This window comes from Carlito syrichta, unplaced genomic scaffold, assembly GCF_000164805.1.
Source record: "Carlito syrichta isolate Samal-C Ts95f unplaced genomic scaffold, Tarsius_syrichta-2.0.1 Scaffold309069, whole genome shotgun sequence".
Lineage (NCBI taxonomy): Eukaryota > Metazoa > Chordata > Mammalia > Primates > Tarsiidae > Carlito > Carlito syrichta.
In genome coordinates, this window is record NW_007253165.1 from 305,450 (window position 1) to 325,163 (window position 19,714).

Below are 19,714 nucleotides of genomic sequence, written 5' to 3' on the forward strand. Positions count from 1 at the left end.
GGTTCTGTTTCTCTGGATAACCTCGACTAATAAACTGTTTAAATATACACTTGTATTTATAAGAACATTTGCTTGTATTCTAAACATTTAGATAGTTACCCATGTATCAAGAGTTGTTATACTGATCAAGGCAGTAGTGGACCTCCTATTTTCTCTGTTAGGATGCTTTGTCCTGCTAAATCTGGTACTGGAATTACCCTGAGAGTGGCAACAGGAAAGTTCCCACAAAGGTGTGCTCCAAAATGTTCAGAGATGGGGCTGATTTGGATTCCAAAGAAAGAAACACCAAATGTCCAGTGATCAGTTCAAATCACCTATCAGTGGACCTTATAGAGGGTCCGCAGTGTATTCTCACGAAAAACAACAAGAGAAAAGGGGTATCTCCCTAGGAATGTCCAAAGTGAGGGGTCAAGGTATGGAGTTTTTATGAGGGTTTGAGGAATTTTGCTCAGGGGTGGGACCAGTTTCTTTAAATGTTTCGGGCAATAGCCTGATATCATTATCAGTGTCTGGAATTGTTCAAAGCCCTGGTTTGAGTTCAAGGTATCTATTATGAAATGGACAAAGGCATTGAAATAATCTTAAAAAAAAATGAGTTCAAACCTGCTGGGAAAAGCTTGTAGCTGGTTGAATCACAGAGCAGTCAAGGCATTTTGTGATTTTAGATTAGGAAACACAAAGAAAGTGAAAGAAGGTGAAGTCTACACAGAATTAACTGGTTTATTTAAATTGCATATGTAATTAAATATAATTTTTATTATAGTTATATTTTTACGGTGTGCATATACAAATGTATACTTTGTTCTTTTAAAGGAGATTAAAGATTCATTGTAGTTTGTGGTAAGCTAAGTTTTTCACCCTTTTCCCCTGTATTACCCGGAAGGGATTATTTGGCAATCTGTTAAGATATGGACTCATTTTTCAAAACACACAATACAATATTATTTTTAAAAAATTATCCAACTTCTCATTCCTTAATTCACATACCAGTCTACTTCCAAACAATAAAACAATTCACATAAAATCACTGGCAATAATCTCTTGGAATGCCTTTCATCATGGAAAAATGATAGTTTGGGTAAATGCAGTGGTAGAAATAACATTTGATTTCAGGGTGCCCAGATAAATGTCCAACTAAATTGAGTGCTCATTTAAAAATATTCCTTGTATAATCTTTTTTCCTCATCTATGATCTCGTACTGACAATGGCATAAGTACTGTGAAAGTTCTTCACAGTTCTCAAACTTTTAGGATGTCTTTAGACTCATAGATTTTTGAGACCCTTTAAAGAGCTTTTGTTTATGTGTATTGTATCCAGATACAAAGGGGAACACAAAAAACCCCAGAATTTATTTATAAAAAATTGTGTATTTATTCTTATGTATCTAAACTCCAGTCACCTTAAAAGTACTGTCCAATTGATGCACACCTATCAGGATGTTTTTTCTACTGCTCAAAATAGTTTTTGAATTTGTCAATTTTGATGCCTTTTAGTGCACTAAAACACAAAATGCCTTGACTGCTCTGTGATTCAACCAGCTACAAGTTTTTCCCAGCAGGTTTGAACTCATTTTTTTTTAAGATTATTTCAATGCCTTTGTCCATTTCATAATAGATACCTTGAACTCAAACCAGGGCTTTGAACAATTCCAGACACTGATAATGATATCAGGCTATTGCCCGAAACATTTAAAGAAACTGGTCCCACCCCTGAGCAAAATTCCTCAAACCCTCATAAAAACTCCATACCTTGACCCCTCACTTTGGACATTCCTAGGGAGATACCCCTTTTCTCTTGTTGTTTTTTGTCTCACCTCTTCCATATGCACAAAATATTTCTCTTTGAGGACTTTTTTCATTCAAGGAAACAACAACAAAGATGATTGGGTGAATAGGGAGGGTGGGGTATGGGGATCATGCCATTTTGGGCCCAAACTGGTGAATACTCAGTGCGGTGTCAACAGGTATCCATTATGAAATTGGCAAAGGCATTGAAATAATCTTAAAAAAAAAAAATCACTGAAGTCCAACACTGCCTCTTTCAACAGTGCTAGCTGGTACACTGATGCTGATGGGTTCTAAGACACTTACCTAGTGGGAAAAGTCGGTACCATAAGGGGCTCACTGTCCAAAGAATAATCCTGAATTTTTTCCTTTATATATTTAGTGTATTCAAATGGAAAACAGAAAGTTTAAAAATATGTATTGACTATTTAAAAATAATCTCACTATATGTTAAGATAAATAACATCTTAATGAAAAATATTCTTATTTTCCAAAACTAAAAAACCCCAACTTTGTTAAAAGAGTGTCATTGTTTCACCTTTTTGCAAGTTTCTTTAATGCCTAGCTTAATCGAAGACAGCCAGATTCTTATATTTGCTTCTGCATTCAATTTGTTAAATCACAGATCATGTAGCTTCTGAGAGGCTTCACTATATGCTCACGAGAGAATGAGAATATAAAAGACAAATAGTGTCTTAGTATTATAATGAAGATAGTTTTGACCTCATGAACTCCCTGAAAAGGTCTTGAGTACCCCTAGGGGTTCTCAGGTCACATTTTGTGAACCACTGTGCTAGATTATAAAAATATAGCTGTTTTTATACATCTTTATTTCGAAATAAAAACATTTATGGGAGCCATTATTGCAGAGTGGTATCAGTGTGTTGCTACCTAGGGTTTGAAGAGCAGCCCTACCACTCACCTTTTTTGTTACCTTGGGAGATTTAAACTTTTAAACCTTAGTTTTCTCATCTGAAAAATGAGAATAACAATGTTTATCTTATGAGTTGTTTTTAAGGATTGGCATTCTTAGATACCTGCTCACTGATGGATGGTTTTCGTTATTATAACTTATTACTTGAAAACCTGATGGACTCTGGGTATATTGAGAAAGATGTATTCTTTGGTCTGCCAATGTAGAGGACCTGGCTCTGTATTATGGTAAATTCATGAAATAAATGAATGACTGAAAGATACTGTGGCACCTGTATGTAATGTTATTACCAACTACTATTCTTAGTATTATCTTTGTGTTACAATGAAGACACTGAGACTCAGAGGGCGCAAGTCACTTGAACAAGACCGATACCAGCAGGAAAGGTGGAATAGGGATCGTCATGGTCCACCTCCAGAATCTACACTCTTCACTAGTACCCTATAAGCCTCTCTAGGTAATATTTTTTTGTCATACTACAAATTTTGAAATTTGAATCTAGAATTTAATTTTTTCATTTTCTGAGTACGTTTTATCTTACAAAAAATTAAAATTTACATTCCTTGTTAGATTACCCATGGGATCATTGCTACAAAACAAGGGGTGTCTTATGTGGATTTATTTAGTCATCCTCAGTATTCAGTTACTATTTCATGTACTCATGAATATTGCCATATTAAACTTTAGTTACAATTGCTTTTCTTTGGATCTGGTTTGACTGTCAGAATTTCATGTTCCTTATTTTGTAGATGTCTTCTCATAATGTTCTTTCTATAGAATTTCTCACAATTTATTGCATAAGTATAATTTTCAGCATAATTATTGTCAAGTGAAATGCACTTTAAAAATTTTAAATACAAAAGAACCTCTTTCATTTATTGGATTTCATGAATGAAATATCTAAAACATGTTTTCTTTATTATTTTGGTGAATTTTAAACTTTACTAGACTATCCTATTTTATCAGTGACATAATTCCTCAAAGCACTTGAAATTAGAATAATAGGTTTAATCTTTTTTTCCCAAAAATTATTTGATGGAAAAATTTTATTTTTATGTTTATATAGCAATTACATGACTGATTTATATACCAGTGTAAGGGGATAAAATTAATCTTTTCTGATGAGTTTTCTTAGTTTTTAATCAGAGAACAAACTCTTATATTAAGCTGGACTGCTAATATTTATTTGTCTTGGAGAAAACTATGTGGCACAATTTAGGTTATTTAAGCAATTTAATTTGTGCTAACAAGGGTCAGCATTACCATCTGGATTATAAAATAAGACCACCTCTTGAGGAAAAGAAATTATGGAATTTTAAAACTTGTTATAAGAGTTTCCCGTAAACAACATTTATTTATGATATTAAAAGAAAATTTCATTCCTTGAGAGTAATTTAAAAATATTTCATGATTAAAGTTAGCCCAGGTGCTGTGAAATATACATGGTTTCAGCCGTTTGAAGAAAGCTCTGAATGAAGTGTAAGACGTTGGAGATTGATCATACTTCCTGTGTGTGCTGTGTGCTGGCTCTTATCACTTCAAAAATTTTGGGCTGTCTTCGCCACCTCATCTCCTATAAGCATTTGGTTTTTAATCTCCTTTTAACGCTGACCTGTGTAAGTTTCTCCTCACCAGGGTTTCTCATTGATCGAAGGCATCAACGTTCTTCTACCTCCTCTACCAATTCTCTTTAAAACAGATAAACCCCTGCAAGGCTGAATACGTGTTTTCAGATTGTTTCTTGTGTGTTTCTGTTTCTCTCTTCTGCAGCTGTTCCTATCCTACTTCTAGCCCATCTTCATCTAACTAGCTATAAGGAAACAGACTGACTCTTCCTGTGTTAGATTCAGTTTAAAACCCCCAAAATTTTATAAGGTAGTTTAAAAAAGTGTTTTTAGTTTGAGGTGCAGTTTTTGTTTTGCTTGTTTTAAATTAATCCTTCTGATGGTTCCTAAATTAATTAGATGGCATAAAGTTTTATATATCAGCCTTCATAACTTGATAGAATAATTATATATCATTTTTATGCTACTGGGGATTGTTAAGCCCAAAATGTTTTTAAACAATTCCTAAAATAAGTGATTTTGAATAGGATAGATATAAATATTCAGCTTAGAGAAGCATTTAAAAAACGTCCTCTGATGGTTTGGTGTATATATAGGTGATTGGTTTAAATTTTAATGAATAGTACTGCCTTTTCAACTTCAGACTACAAAGTAAGAAAAAGAATGCTGGTTGCAGTAGACATGAGACTGTGCAGATGAACAAAATTTTTGATGTCCCAAAAGCATTGCTGATTTTACACCTGGGAAAATGACTAAGGATTTTAAAGATCTATTTTCCCAGGAATAGCAAGAAGAATTGCTTTGTAAAGAGCCATACTGAAAGCAAGGATTTTAGAAATTCTCCATCAAAATCCCAGAGAGAAAAAAGACTCTAATCACAGTCCTCCTAGGTGTAATACAGTTACAAAAATTGTGTCTTAGGATAACATAGCCTTTTATGCATAAGAGTCAATGTCCTTAGTAAGTATAATTTCAAACTGTTTATTTTATCAAATGAATGCATTTTACCATGGTGAGTAGTACGTTACATTTTTGTTTGTGTGTATGGGGAGTGACTTCTGAGCTTAAGATCTACAGTAGAAAGGAGGTTGGGTGTGGTCTCTCATGCCTGTAATCCCAGCACTTTGGAAAGGCAAGGTGGGGAAGACAGCTTGAGCCCAGGAGTTCAAGACCAGCCTGGGAAACATAGTGAGACCTTGTCTCTTAAAAAAAAAAAAAATAGTGGACATGGTGGTGTGCATCTGTAGTCCCAGGTACTCAGGAGGCTGAGATAGAAGGATTGTCTGAGCCCAGGATTTCAAGGCTGTAGTGAGCTGTGATCATCCCACTGCACTCCAGCCTGGGCAACAGAGTGAGACCTCACCTCAACAAGTAAAATAAAAAATAAGAAAAAAAAGGGAACTAGAATTTTCACATAAGGACTAAATGGTTCAAGGAGTAAATGCAATCAGTACGTTTCTTTAAAAAATACTTACAGATTCATAAAGTCTTCTGATGTATGAGGATATTCCAAGGGGTACTCTGTTCAACTCCAATCTGGATTGTATTGAAAGTACCCTGGAAGGAAATAATGACTTTGTTTCTGAAAAAAATAGTATTGTTTATTGATTAATTACTCTATTCTTTTAATCAAGAACTATCTTGTGAGTATCTATGATGTACCAGGCACTCTTTGAGGGATGGAAGATATAATAGTGAATAACAAGACTTTATCTCTGCCCTTATTTGGCTTACTTTGAGGTATGTGGTTACACATGGGAGAAAGACAGTAAATTGAAATAATTCCAACTAGCAAGAAATACTGCATTGAAAATAAAATAAGGAAATGGGATAGAGAGTAACTGAGGAGACTACTATTTATTGGAAGGTCATGAAAGGTCTTTTACTGAGAAGATAATTTTTAAATATAAGATCTTTCTGGAAATGGAATTAGCCCTGCATGGATGTGAGGCTTGAGCATTCTAAGCAGAGGGCCAGACCATGTAGTGCCTTGAAGACCATGGTAAAGATTTTTTATTTTATTTCAAGTAATTGGATAATTTTAAGCAAGGGACTAATATATGTTGTTTACAAAATGATCATTCTGGCTGCTCTGAGGATTATGGAATGTGTAAAGACACCATATTGGCTCTTTACATATATTATTTGTAATCTTCATAATATACTGATGAAGGAAATATTTATGATTTTTGTATAAAATATGAGAACACGGAGTCTTAGAAAAATTAAATAATCTGTGCAAAGTCTCACAGCTTGTAAGTACCAAAACCAGTACTTGAAATCCAGTATATCTCTAATATTTGTATTCTATTCAATAGATAGCTACAATTTGGGTGACAGAGAGAGTAACTACAGAGGAAAATGAGCCCCTATAATTGTTATGCTGGAAAGTCTTATTTTTTTTAAGTAAACATATTCTATTGTTGTATAAAATGCATGCAAAAAGTACATAATCATAAGTTTATAGCTCCAGGAGTTTTTACAAAATGAACACGTGGCATTGTTATGATGAGATCAAGGGGCCTCCTTGTATTCCTTCACAGGTGCCACTTTAGTGGTAACCTTCAATGGTTACCACCTACAAAAGTAGGTATTATTCTGATTTCTAGCACTAAAGATTAGTTTTGTCTGTTTTCAAACTTTATATGGGTGGAATAATTATTCTTTGGTGCCCAGCTCTTCCTATCAACATTATGTTCAAGAGATTCATCTGTGTTTTGGGGTATAGTTTGTTCATTCCTATTGTTTCTATTGCATTATATGCATACACCACAATTTATTTTTTTCCCAATTGATGGATATTTGGATTATTGCCACTTCTTGGTTTTTATAAATAGTGTTGCTGTGAACATTCTTGAATGTAGCTTTTGGTGAACATGTATACGCATCTGTCTTGGAAATTAGAAGGAAATTTTCTGGGTATGAGAAATATGTGTTTTTACCTCTAGTTGGTGATAAGATGGATTGATTTATACCACCTTAAAAGAACCAGTTTTGCATATCTCTTCCCAAGTTCATGTTCAATGACATCACATTGGTAGCTTGAGATTGTCCATCAGAGGAGTATTTACATCGTGGAAATTGACAAATGCTAAAAATTACCCCTACTCTCCCCCAGAGGATCAATTGTTAAGCATCCACTGGCCTTAGTAGTTTTATTCTTACAGTTTTTCAAATTGTACTAATTTTTATACTACTGTCAACAGTATATGGGAGCTCATGTTACTCTATATTCTCACCAACATTTGGTATCCTGGTTTTAGTTTTTGCCATTCTGGTGCATATGTAGTGGAATATCATTGTGAGTTTAATTAGTATTTGGAAAAGTTTTGATTTACTCAAATTAGCCTCCAATCTGCATTTGTAAACTCAGATGTAACTTCTATTTTCTCAATGAAGATAGGAGCAGTTGAAAAAATAAGATTACTTACCTGAAACTCATGCTGTAGAAGAAATGCTTTTTCTACAGAAAGTTAGCAGTGCTCTTAAAGCTTAGATGATTTTTTGTTTTCCTTTAGAGATCCTGGAAACTTTTTCACTACTTCTTTTACTTAGAAACTTTTGGATTAATCTTGATAGCTGTTGAAATTTAACAGTGTCCATAAATAGAAAATTACATTGTGTGATGTCAACATAAAAGATGAATTTCTTCTTGACTCCTACTTGTGTGGTCCAATGGGAGGACAGATGGCATTAGCAATAGTCAGCTATCACCACATCAACGAACACCACATCAACTTCTTCATGGCTTAATATTTTTTGGGAGAGGGAGGCAACTTTTCAGATTGTGTTACAGCTTCAAGTGCTTTATGACTGGTGATTTGTGGTGATTGCTCTAAGCTACTCCAACTTTATCTAAGTTATATGTTCATCCACACCAGGCAACTGACTGATGGTAGCAGAGCTTAAAATAACTCAGTGCATTTGGATTTGAAAAGTTAAAAGCTCTTTCATACTAAGACAGCATTTACTACTATATTTGAAAATGATCTATCTACTAAGTTGGACAAGACACAGTAATATGCTTTATGTTACATCTCCTATTATTTCTTTCCTAATTGAGTAATGGAAACTAAATGAGGTGATATATGAATATAGAAACACATTTCTAAAGCAGAGGCACATTCTATGAAGCACTAAGGACATTATATCCAAGAAATAATTTGAACGTCACACCAATATAAAAAGTGGAAATACCATGGATGGAAAACTGAGCATGAAGACCCCAATAAAAAGTGTCTCCAAAGCTTCCACCAGTAAATCCACACCTTGACCTGTATTTGTACAATCCCCTTTTCTACCTTGTGGTCTCTCCTCATATCAACCTTTCATTTGTTCTCTGGACCCTATTCATGCTTCTCATCAACCTCCTCCGTCCCCTGGACCATTCCAATCCCATCAGAACACACACATTCTCTGACCTTTCCCATCTTTGGAAAGACAGCAGCAACCACCACCACCACCACCACCTCCACCACCACCCACCTTCTTGGGTCCTCATATTCCTTCCAGTGATCTTTCCATTCTCAGCTCTTTTTTCACAGCTGAACTTGAAAGAGACAAAGATGTGAATCTCTTCCTTACTCCCTTTCTCTCCAACTAATTTCAGTGAGGCCCCTGGCATCCTTATTTCACTGAGTCCACTGTAATCCACATTATCCACAGCATCGAGATTGTCAAGTCATCCGTCATCTTTCTGTCCTCTTTTTTCTCCATCATCTCTTAGCACAGATTAGAAGGCCCTCATGGACTGAGTCCCGCGTTTTCTTCAGACTCAATCTTTGCCCTCCTTCTCCTTTGCACTGTTCCAGGCACTTTTCTCTTAGGTCTTTGAGCACATGTAGGTCTTTCTCTCCTCGGGGCCTAGCCCAGGCTGTTTTCTTGGCAGAAGAGAGCGTCTCTCCACTTTTTGCACAATTTTCATTCTTAGGTCTCAGCGTTAATATTTAATTCTTAGAGATGCCTTCCCCAATTGCTTTATTTAAACTCACCTCCTAATTCTTTTCTATCTTACCCCACCTTTTGGGGGGCATTGCAGTTTACTTTGTATAGTTGTATATTTTAGTCAGGTATTTATTTCTTCTTTTTCCTCACCTTCTTTGCTAGACTATAAACTCTGTAAACCATATCTACTGTGGATGCCAAAAAATGTATACACATTTTGAGAGATGTTATCTATGTATTACTTTTTGAAGTTGAATTGAATTATGGTAGCAATGTGTAGTATGTCATTTGCTCAAAAGATGATGTTAATCAAATGAATGCTAGCATCACCATGCAGCAGGCATGACAGTCCAAGAAAATGACAGAAGCATGGTTGTCATTCAAGGAGCACAGGATTATTTTGAAGTGGTATTTGAACTTGAGACTGTTGTGGAAGTACAATGACAATGGAGGCATGAGTATGCAACAGAACCTCCAATGTGCCTAACAATTGCATGCATTTGCGATAGGTTTGAGATGCATGGTACTGTGTGTGATGTGCACAAGGGACGATCTGGGAGGCCTTGAACAGCAAGTCTTGCTTCTTCTGCTGTGGCGTTGGAACAATTTACATGCTTGCCATAGAAGTCTACCAAACAATGTGCATGTGAGACAGAAGTTAGCAGAACAAGCATATAGCACATCTTAAAACAGCAAAATGGAAAGTTTTCATCCCAAGATTATTATTCTTAAAATGTGTATACATTGTTTGATACCCTCTGTATGTCTATTCATAGTGGTAGCTTTGTAATCTCTAACTATGCTAGATATTATCTATGAATCAATAAAAATGGAACCAGATTGATTATAGTTTATATTACTTCTACCACTGTTTCATTCTGATGATGTCTTGTTTTGTATTTAAATGGTTAAATGAGATATAGCATTTTCAAGCATTTTTTAAAAAAGAATTTCCTTTTTCCATATATATGCTACTGCTATAAATAAATTGCCTCTTCATTGAGTTCTTCATCCAAAAATTTTAGGTAACATTTAAAAAGCTTTGGCTCTCGTTATAACACCTCACTTAACTGAATCTGCATGCTTGTGTTCAATCTAAATTAAGTAATGATGTGCAGCTTTATGCACTATGAAAGATGCTAAAATCCCCCACAATCTCAAATTACTTTTCCCCAGCCTGAAACACTGACGATCTGCCTTGCCCTAAATCTTAATGTCCACTTTCCAGTGTAACTGCAGTCAGAAGTGCAGAGTAATTTGAGTACTTTTGACAGGAATAGCTTCAAATAATATTTTATTTATATAATTAGCTTGGCTTAATTAAGGGTCAAACTTGAGAGGCTTCTCCAACCATTGCTAACCTATGCCTTGCAGTAAATACTTTTAGTTTTACCTGGGGTAATTCTGTTCCGGGACAGATAAATCCCAGCAGGACATTCTGACCTGGTTCTGTCCCTTGTACACACAAACAGATAAACTCAACTTCAGCTCCAAGGTCCTTGTGTTTTTGTCTTGTTCATCTTTTCCAAGGCTGCATTGCAGAGACATTGCTTCTACCCTGTTTTCATTTTATTCTCTTTCTTAACTTCCAATTTTCTTTTTTTTTTGGAAGCAAAAATAGAGGCCTTTTTTTTGAAAAAGCTGTTAATAATTGCTTGTTTGTCTTGGAAAAGAGGCAGACCCTGATGTGGTTTCTCCATTTCTCCTCTTATTTTTTTATCATAAAAATTCTTGCAAAACAGTTTCTAGTCATTTAGAGATTTTAGTAGGTATAGGGAGTTAAAGGATAGGAAATAAAGAAAAAAGTATTCTTCATTAATAGGTGAAGGCCATGGGTTGCTGAATAAAGGAGAACAGGTTGGAAGACAGATCATTGAAAAACAGGTGTTTGAGAGCAGTGCTTGGAGGGCTTGGAATTGAAGGGAAGGTGAACGTGCAGGAGGTAAAAGTTATGTGTGGGATAAATAATGAATGTATTATATACTGATTCTTATAGTTTTCTTTATCTTGGTTGTACTCCAACCAGACAAATGCCTGTGACTGTGGATCTTGTCCAAAGTTTTCAGGAGACTTTTTGATTCTATAGGGAGAAAAATATATGGTCTTGATGAAATACTTCTTGCCTTCCTGTCTTTACCCATTTCAATTAATTCTGTACCATGGTTAGCAGACTGATTTCCTAAGGCAGCCTTTCATCATGTCACTTTAATGGTTCCTTATTGCCTGTTACATGAGTTCCATACTCCATAATGGTTCCTTATTGCCTATTACATGAGTTCCATACTCTAACCACATCCAGTGTTATTTCCCACTGTTTCTCCACACATAACTCTTACTATGTCCCCTACTTCACTCCAGACTTTTTCTTGGCTTTGCATTTTAAAATTTATTTCTATGGAACACATATATCTTTGATACCAACCGTAAGAGTAGTGCCACCATACTGTGGATGACACAAGTAAGACTAAAATAAGTGGGGAATGGGAAACTCTAAAGCCAAATTCACAAATAACTATCTTATGCATTTTTAAAACCCAAGATGGCCTTTTAAAAATTATAATTATAATGTAAATTTGTATGGTGTTCACAGTTTCTAATCCTTTATCATGTATAGCCTATATCATTACTTCTAAAATTTGAATATGAGTAATAATCACCAAGAGATCCTGATAAAACATATTCCTGGGCCCCACTCCTGGAGACTCCAAGTAAACACATATGAGTTGAGACCCTAGAATTTCCATTTCCAACAAGTACCCAGATGCTGCTGATACTCAGGTTTAAGGGAACATGCTTTTAGTAGCTATAGTCTATCCAACAACCTAAGAAGTAAGCTGTATTTTTTTTCAATATAGAGGTGGGGAGAATGACACTCAAAAGAGTTCAGTTAGCTGGGCTCGGTGGCTCAGCCTGTAATCCCGCGCCTTTGGGAGGCTGAGGTGAGTGGATTGCCTGAGCCCGCGGGTTCGAGACCCGCCTGGGCAGCGAGACCTCATCCCTACAATAAATCAAAAAATCAGCCGGGCATGGTAGCGTGTACCTGTAGTTCCAGCTACTTGGAAGGCTGAGGTGGAAGGATCGCCGGAGCCCAGCAGGTCGAGGCTGCGGCGGCCGGGAGCGGCCACTGCACTCCAGTCTGGGCGACAGAGTGAGACTCCAACTTAAAAAAAAAAAAAAAAAAAAAGAAGTGGACTGGTCATTTTAAAAAAGCAACTGACATTTTTTGTTGCCAATGGGAAAAATATGAGCTTTCACACGAAAGCTAGAAAGGTGGAAAACATGCATTTATCACCATAAGCTAGACAGTTTCCCAATCTAATGTCTTTTCTAATGAGGCAAGTGATGGCATTAATTAATGTTATTTTTTTGCCTGTAAAATGAAGTAGGTCAGCATTTAGAAGATCTGAATAGTTAGTTAAACCAATACTTTCCATATGGTCAATGAATGGTTAACAAAAAGGCCCATTTAAAGTGCAAGATAGATTAATGACTTTTAATGCAACAAAAGACAAGGGATTCGTGAATATGGTTTCTAAAGTCATATTATGCTGTAGCACCAAAGAAGAATAAGCATAATTACCTGAAAAGGCTATTTAAATATTCCTTCCTCTTCTAACAATCTATCTGTGTAAGGCCACTTTCTTTTTACAGATTTTTAACCAAAAAACATATTATAACAAACTGAATATAGAAGCAGACATATGAATAAAACTCTCTTTGGTTAAGCCAAAAGGTAAAGATAATTGCAAAAGTGTTTGATTAATGCTGCTTTTCTCACTAAGTATTTTGTTTTAGAAAATGTGTTTTTTAAAAAATAAAAATACATTATTTATGATGTCATATAATGGGTTTATTATTGCTTTTTGAAAATGAACCAATAAATATTTTTTAAAGTCTCAATTTTATTTTCTAATACGGTAAACACCAATAACTAAAACCTATAAAATTTTTGAGAATAAAGGAATTCTTAGACTGAAAAGTTTGAGAATTGCTGGCAAATTGTATATATTTTTATAGTTGATGACTTTCAGTGTGTTAGTAGCATGGAAATAGAAATGGCCTAAACTTAAATATAACAACCACCATAGGAAATAGGATTAAGATGGGTGACATGAGGCAGCTAGAGTGAGTTTCTACAGAGTAAACCAAGATAGAGAGTCTCTTCAACATCCTGAGAGGAATGGAACCAGCAGCATGTCCCATGACTCTTCAAAGGAGTGATGATAACCACTGAGAGCAAAGAAGAAAAAAACCCATCAACCTGTGTTGGAACTGGCCTGACTCTCACCTGCACCAACATGGTATGCCACAGCCTCCAGATGCAGTGGGAAAGGTAAATGAAGGGAAGTCAGGATATCTGTGCTCCCATCACACACTTGCAGGGTCCCCGGAGTTTTGTTGGGACCCCATTCCCTCAAGGAAACTGTGTTACCCACAACTGTGCTCTGCTGTGGAGTGGTGCAAGAAAACAAGCCTTGAGCAGCACCAGCCTTCATTTCCCAGGAATTCAAACCTTGTGGGTGGAGCAACTGCTTTCCAGCAGGCTTGACAGGGAATGGGCCACAATGTCAAACTCCATGGCAGCAGACAGTTCCTGACTGGGTGGGTTGCCTGAGAACGCCTGAGGCCCTGAGGCCAGCTATACCTTCACATTCAGATTGCAGATTGCCTGAGGCCAAGGCAGAGGGTGGAATGCTTTGCCATAGCAACCTATCACTTCCCATGGAAATTCTTCTGTGACTGTCCTGCCCAGCAGCCTTACTCCGGTGGCCTGGGACTCCTTCCTAATCCCCACTGTGGGCTAGCCAAAAGTGCACACTTGCAGGGTGCTCCAGCTCCTTTGGCCTGCACTTCCCTCAAACAGACAGAGAGCTTGGGAAATTCCCAGAGACCTACCCCCAGCCTAGGCAGTCTGGGCATTTCCTTGGAGCAACACTTGCCAAGGTGAAACCCTACAGCCACCATGACAGCTGGCTTTCTCCCACAAGTGCTACCTCCTTGCCAGAGATCAACAGTACAGTCTCCCACATTGGATATAATACTTCAGCTTTCAGAAAGACCAGATCCTAACCCCCAACTAATACCACTTTTTAAACCACTCTGCAATTCAGGATGCTATAAGCCAGTGCAGGTACCCAGCACAGGACTACCACACCTGGAAATTGAGAAACTTACCACACCAAGGCTGTATGTAACCAAGGGAGCACACAGTGTCTACATCAGCCCCTTGCCAATCTCAAATAAGAAGAAATAGTCTGCTCAAAAGAAGGAAACAGAAAAACAATTCTGACAAATCTGTGTTTGCTTGTCTATAAAGAACTCCATTTTTTCTTTATTTCTGAAACCCAATTTTATAATACAAAATCTTTGGCTGACTATTGTTCTGTTTGAGGAGATTAAAGATGGGGCCCCTATCCCTTCTAGCTTCTAGGGTTTCTTCTGAGAGGTCTGCTGTTAGTCCAATAGTTTTACTTTTGTAGGTTATTAACTTTTGTAAGTTATTAACTAAATTTCATAAATGAAGGAGAAATGAAGTCCTTCGCAGACAAGAAAACACTAAGGGAATTTGCCACCATTAGACCAGCTCTACAAGAAAAACTCAAAGGAGTTTTAAATACTGAAACAAAAGGTCAAAATACACCAGTAGAAAAACTCTGGAAATTATAAAGTTTACAGATGTTATGGAACACCAACAAAATAGAGAAAATAAATAAATAATGCAAACAGAATAGCAGCTAGTATGATGAATGAAATAATACCTTACATATCATTATTAATCCTGAATGTAAATGATCTCAGTGCTCCACTAAAAACATATAGACTGGCAGGATGGATAAAAAAACACAACCCAAATATATGCTGTCTTCAAGAGACCCACTTAACTCACAAAGACTCTTAGAGACTCAAGCTAAAGTCGTAGGAAAAATATTCCATGCAAATAAAAACCCAAAACAAGCAGAAGTAGCCATTATCATATTAGATAAAACAGACTTCAAATAAACAACAGTAAGAAAAGATGGCTATTATATAATGATAAAGGGATCAATCCAATGAGAAAACATAACAATTATAAATATATATGTACTGAAAGCTAGATCCCCCAGTTTTATAAAACAAATTCTACTAGATCAAAAGAGATAGACAGCAAGACAATAATAGTGGGAGACTTCAACACTCCACTGACAGCAATAGACAGATCATCAAGGCAGAAAGTCAACAAAGAAACATTAAACTGGACTCTAAATCAAATGGAACTAACAGACATCCATCAGAATATTCCACCGCAAAACTACAGAATATACTTTTTTTTCATCAGTACATGGAACATTCTTCAAGACAGATCATATGATAGGTCACAAATCAAATCTCAATAAATTTTAAAAAATTGAAATCATATCAAGCACCTTAGTCCACAGTGGAATCAAACTAGAAATTAGCCCCAAGAAGAACTTGTGAAACCAAACAAAACAATGAAATCTAAACAAAAGCTGAATGCTCCTGAATGAATCCTTGGGTCAACAATGAAATCTAGAAGGAATTTAAAAAATTCCTTGAAATGAATGACAACAATGAAGCAAATTATCAAAATCTCTGGAACACAGCCAAAGCTATGCTCAGAGGAAAATTTATAGTGCTTAAGGCCTATGTTAGTAAGACTGAAAGATTACATATTGACAACCTAACATCACACCTCAAGAAACCAGGGAAACATGAACAAACCAAACTCAAAACTAGCAGAAGAAAAGAAATAGCAATGATCAGAGCAGAACTGAGTGAAATTGAAATAAAAACATATATATATATAAAGGAGCAATGAGACAAAAATTATTTCTTTGAAAAGATAAGCAAAGTTGATAGATTACTAGCTAGATTAATTAAGAAATGAAGAGAGAAGACTCAAATTAGCTCAATCAGAAATAAAAACGGAGGCATTAAAACTGATACCATGGAAGTCCAAAAGGTCATTCGAGACTGTTATGAAAAACTCTATGCAAACGAGACAATCTAGAAGAAGTGGATACATTCTTGGAAGCATGCAACCCCCCAACCTTGAAACAGGAAGAAACAGAAACCCTGAGTAGACAAATAAAAAATAATGAGATGGGAACAGTAATTAGAAGTCTCCCAACAAAAAAGAGTCCAGGACCTGATGGATCACAGCTGAATTCTGTCAGACCTTCAAAGAAGAACTGATACCAATTTTACTGAGGGTATTCCACAAGATTGAAGAGAGGGACTCCTCCCTAACTCATTCTATGAGGCTAGTATCACTCTGATACCAAAGCCAGGAAGAGATACAATAAAAAAATAAAACTATAGACCAATATCCCCTGTGAACATGGATGCAAAAATCCCCAACCAAATATTAGCAAACTGAATTCAGACACATTAAAGAAATACACACACACACACACACACACACACACACACACACACACACACACACACACACAATGACCAAGTGGGTTTTATCTCAGAGATGCAAGGGTAGTTCAACGTACACAAGTCAGTAAACATGATTCATTACATAAAGAGAATTAAAAACAAAAATCATATGATCATTTCAATAGAAACAGAAAAAATATTTGATAAAATCCAGTATCTCTTCATGATAAAAACCCTTAGCAAAACAGGCATGGGAAGCATTCCTCAAAATAATAAAAACTATATATGACAAACCCACAGCAAGTATCAGCCTGAGCAAAGGAAAATTGAACACATTCCCCGTCAGAACTGGAACAAGGCAAGGATGCCCATTTTTGCCACTCCTAGTCAACATAGTCCTAGAAGTCCTAGCCAGAACAATTAGGTAAGAAAAAGAAAATGTATCCAAATTGGAAAAGAAGAAATTAAACTATCTCTGTATGTCAATGATATGAATCTATACCTAGAGAATCCTAAAGATTTCTCCAAAAGATGCCAAGATTTGATAAATGAATTTGGTAAAGTTCCACGATACAAAATCAACACACACAAATCAGTAACATTGCTATACATCAATAGTGAGCAAGCTGAGAATCATATCAAGAACTCAATTCCATTTACAATAGCAGTCAAAAAGCTAAAATGCCTTAGGAATATATTTAACCAAGGAGGTGATAGATCTCTACAAGGAGAACTACAGAACTCTAATAAAAGAAATTGTAGAGGACACAAACAAATGGAGAAATATCCCATGCTTATGGGTAGGAAGAATTAACATTGTTAAAATGACCATATTACCAAAAGTAATCTGTAGATTTAATTCAATCCCTATCAAAATACCAATGCCATGGTTCACAGAGTTAGAAAAAACAATCCTAAAATTCTATGGAACCAAAAAAGAGACAGAACAACCAAATAGCCAATCATAAGAAAAAAGAACAAAGCTGGAGGCATCACATTACCAGACTTTGGATTATACTACAAAGCTGTAGTAACCAAAACATCATGGTACTTGTACAAAAGCAGACACGTGAACCAATGGAACAGAATAGAGAATCCAGAAAGAAACTCAAATACCTACAACCAGCTGATCTTTGACAAAGCAGACAAAAAACACACCGGGGAAAGGACACCCCATTCAATAAATTTTACTGGGAAAATTGGAAAGTTGCATGCAGAAAAATGAAACTTGATCCCTATATTTCCCCGTATACAAAATTAACTCAAAATGGATTAAAGACTTAAATATCAGACCTGAAACCATAAAAATCCTAGGAAAAACTCTTTTGGAAATCAGCCTAGGCCAATAATTTATTGCCAAAAGCAAATGCAATTAAAACAAAAATAAACAAGTGGAACTTAATTAAGCTAAAAGATTTCTGCACAGCAGAGTGAATAATCAACATAGCAAAAAGTCAACCTACAGGATGGGAGAAGTTATTTACAAGAAAGGACTAATATCCAGAATCGACAAATAACTCAAACAAATCAGCAAGCAAAAAAGCAAATAACCCCATTAAAAATTGAGCAAATGACATGAACAAACGTCTCTCAGAAGAAGATATACAAATGCCAACAAACATAAAAAATGCTCAACATCACTCAGATCAGGGTAATGAAAATTAAAATCATGGTGAGATACTATCTTACACCAGTCAGAATGGTCATTATTAAAAAATTAAAACTCAATAGATGCTGGTGCAGATGCGGAGAAAAGGGAACACATACATTGTTGTGGAATGTAAATTAGTACAACTCCTATGGAAAGCAGCATGGGGATTTATCAAAGAACTAATAGTAGATCCCACAACAGGTATCTACTCCAAGGAACAGAGGTCATTATATAACACAGACACCTGCACCTGCATGTGCATCGAAGCACAATTCACAATTGCAAAGATATGGAGTCAACCTAAATGCCCATCAACTGTCTACTGGATAATGAAAATGTAGTATATATACACTATGGAATACTATTCAATACTATTCAACTATCAAAAAGAATGTGATAATGTCTTTTGCAGCAACTTGGATGCAATTAGAGAGTGTCATCCTAAGTTAAGTGCACATAAGGAGTTTGATTAAGGAGGTCTATATTAGACCTGTCTCTAGAGAATGTGGCTACTTTTTCTGGCATCTTCCCAGCGACCAATTCTACAGACTCTAACTTTACTGAGCTGGGATCAGCCTCTCACTTTCAGCCTTGCACGTCTCCCATGCCTCTTTCCTCCCATCCAGGGCTTCCCTATAGACATTGAGGTGTCAGCATGCCCTCTTGATGACTATGTTTGTTTAACTTAAAAATGTGAAATGAAACTTTGGCCAATAAGATATGGAAGTTGGTGGTTATGTCTTTCCCCTTGATCCTACTATAATGGAGTGTCTCGGGTCACGGTCATTTATACAGCCTCTCACAGCATGATCTTGTGACAATGAGCCATCAGTTGTGCTGAATATCAAGAGTGGATGATTTAATTAAGAACTCAGTAGTCACATTTGACTAGTGCTCATCTTCCGTTTATCTCATTCCTTCTTGGTCTTATTTCTCCTAATAAACAGGCAACACAACAGCCTTTGCCTCAGGCTTTGCCTCTGTCTTAACCCGGGTTAAGACTCTCCAGATTTCTAACTGTGCTTAAACACTTATCTTTTTATTTTTCAATTTAAGATATAACCAGTTGACTTTTTTCATGCAAGAGGAGGATTTAACATGGTAACATTTTCATCCCTACTCCCAATACCTTTGTCATCTGCAGTCCCTTTATATTTTCTGTTATAATTTTTGTTAAATGATTATTCAATGGTTATGTCATTGTAACAACATTAATATAATTTTCAAATGAATTACTTAGTATACTAGAATATATTTATTTTCTTATTAGTTTCTTAATTGTTATGTACCTATCATTAAGTAAACCCCATAGTCTCTGACAGAACATTTAAACTTCTCTCAATATAGTCAAATATTCCAAGAACTCTATTAGTTCAATTTGTGTGTGTGTGTATGTGTGTGTATGTGTGTGTGTGTGTGTGGGTGTGTGTGTGTGTGTGTGTGTGTGCA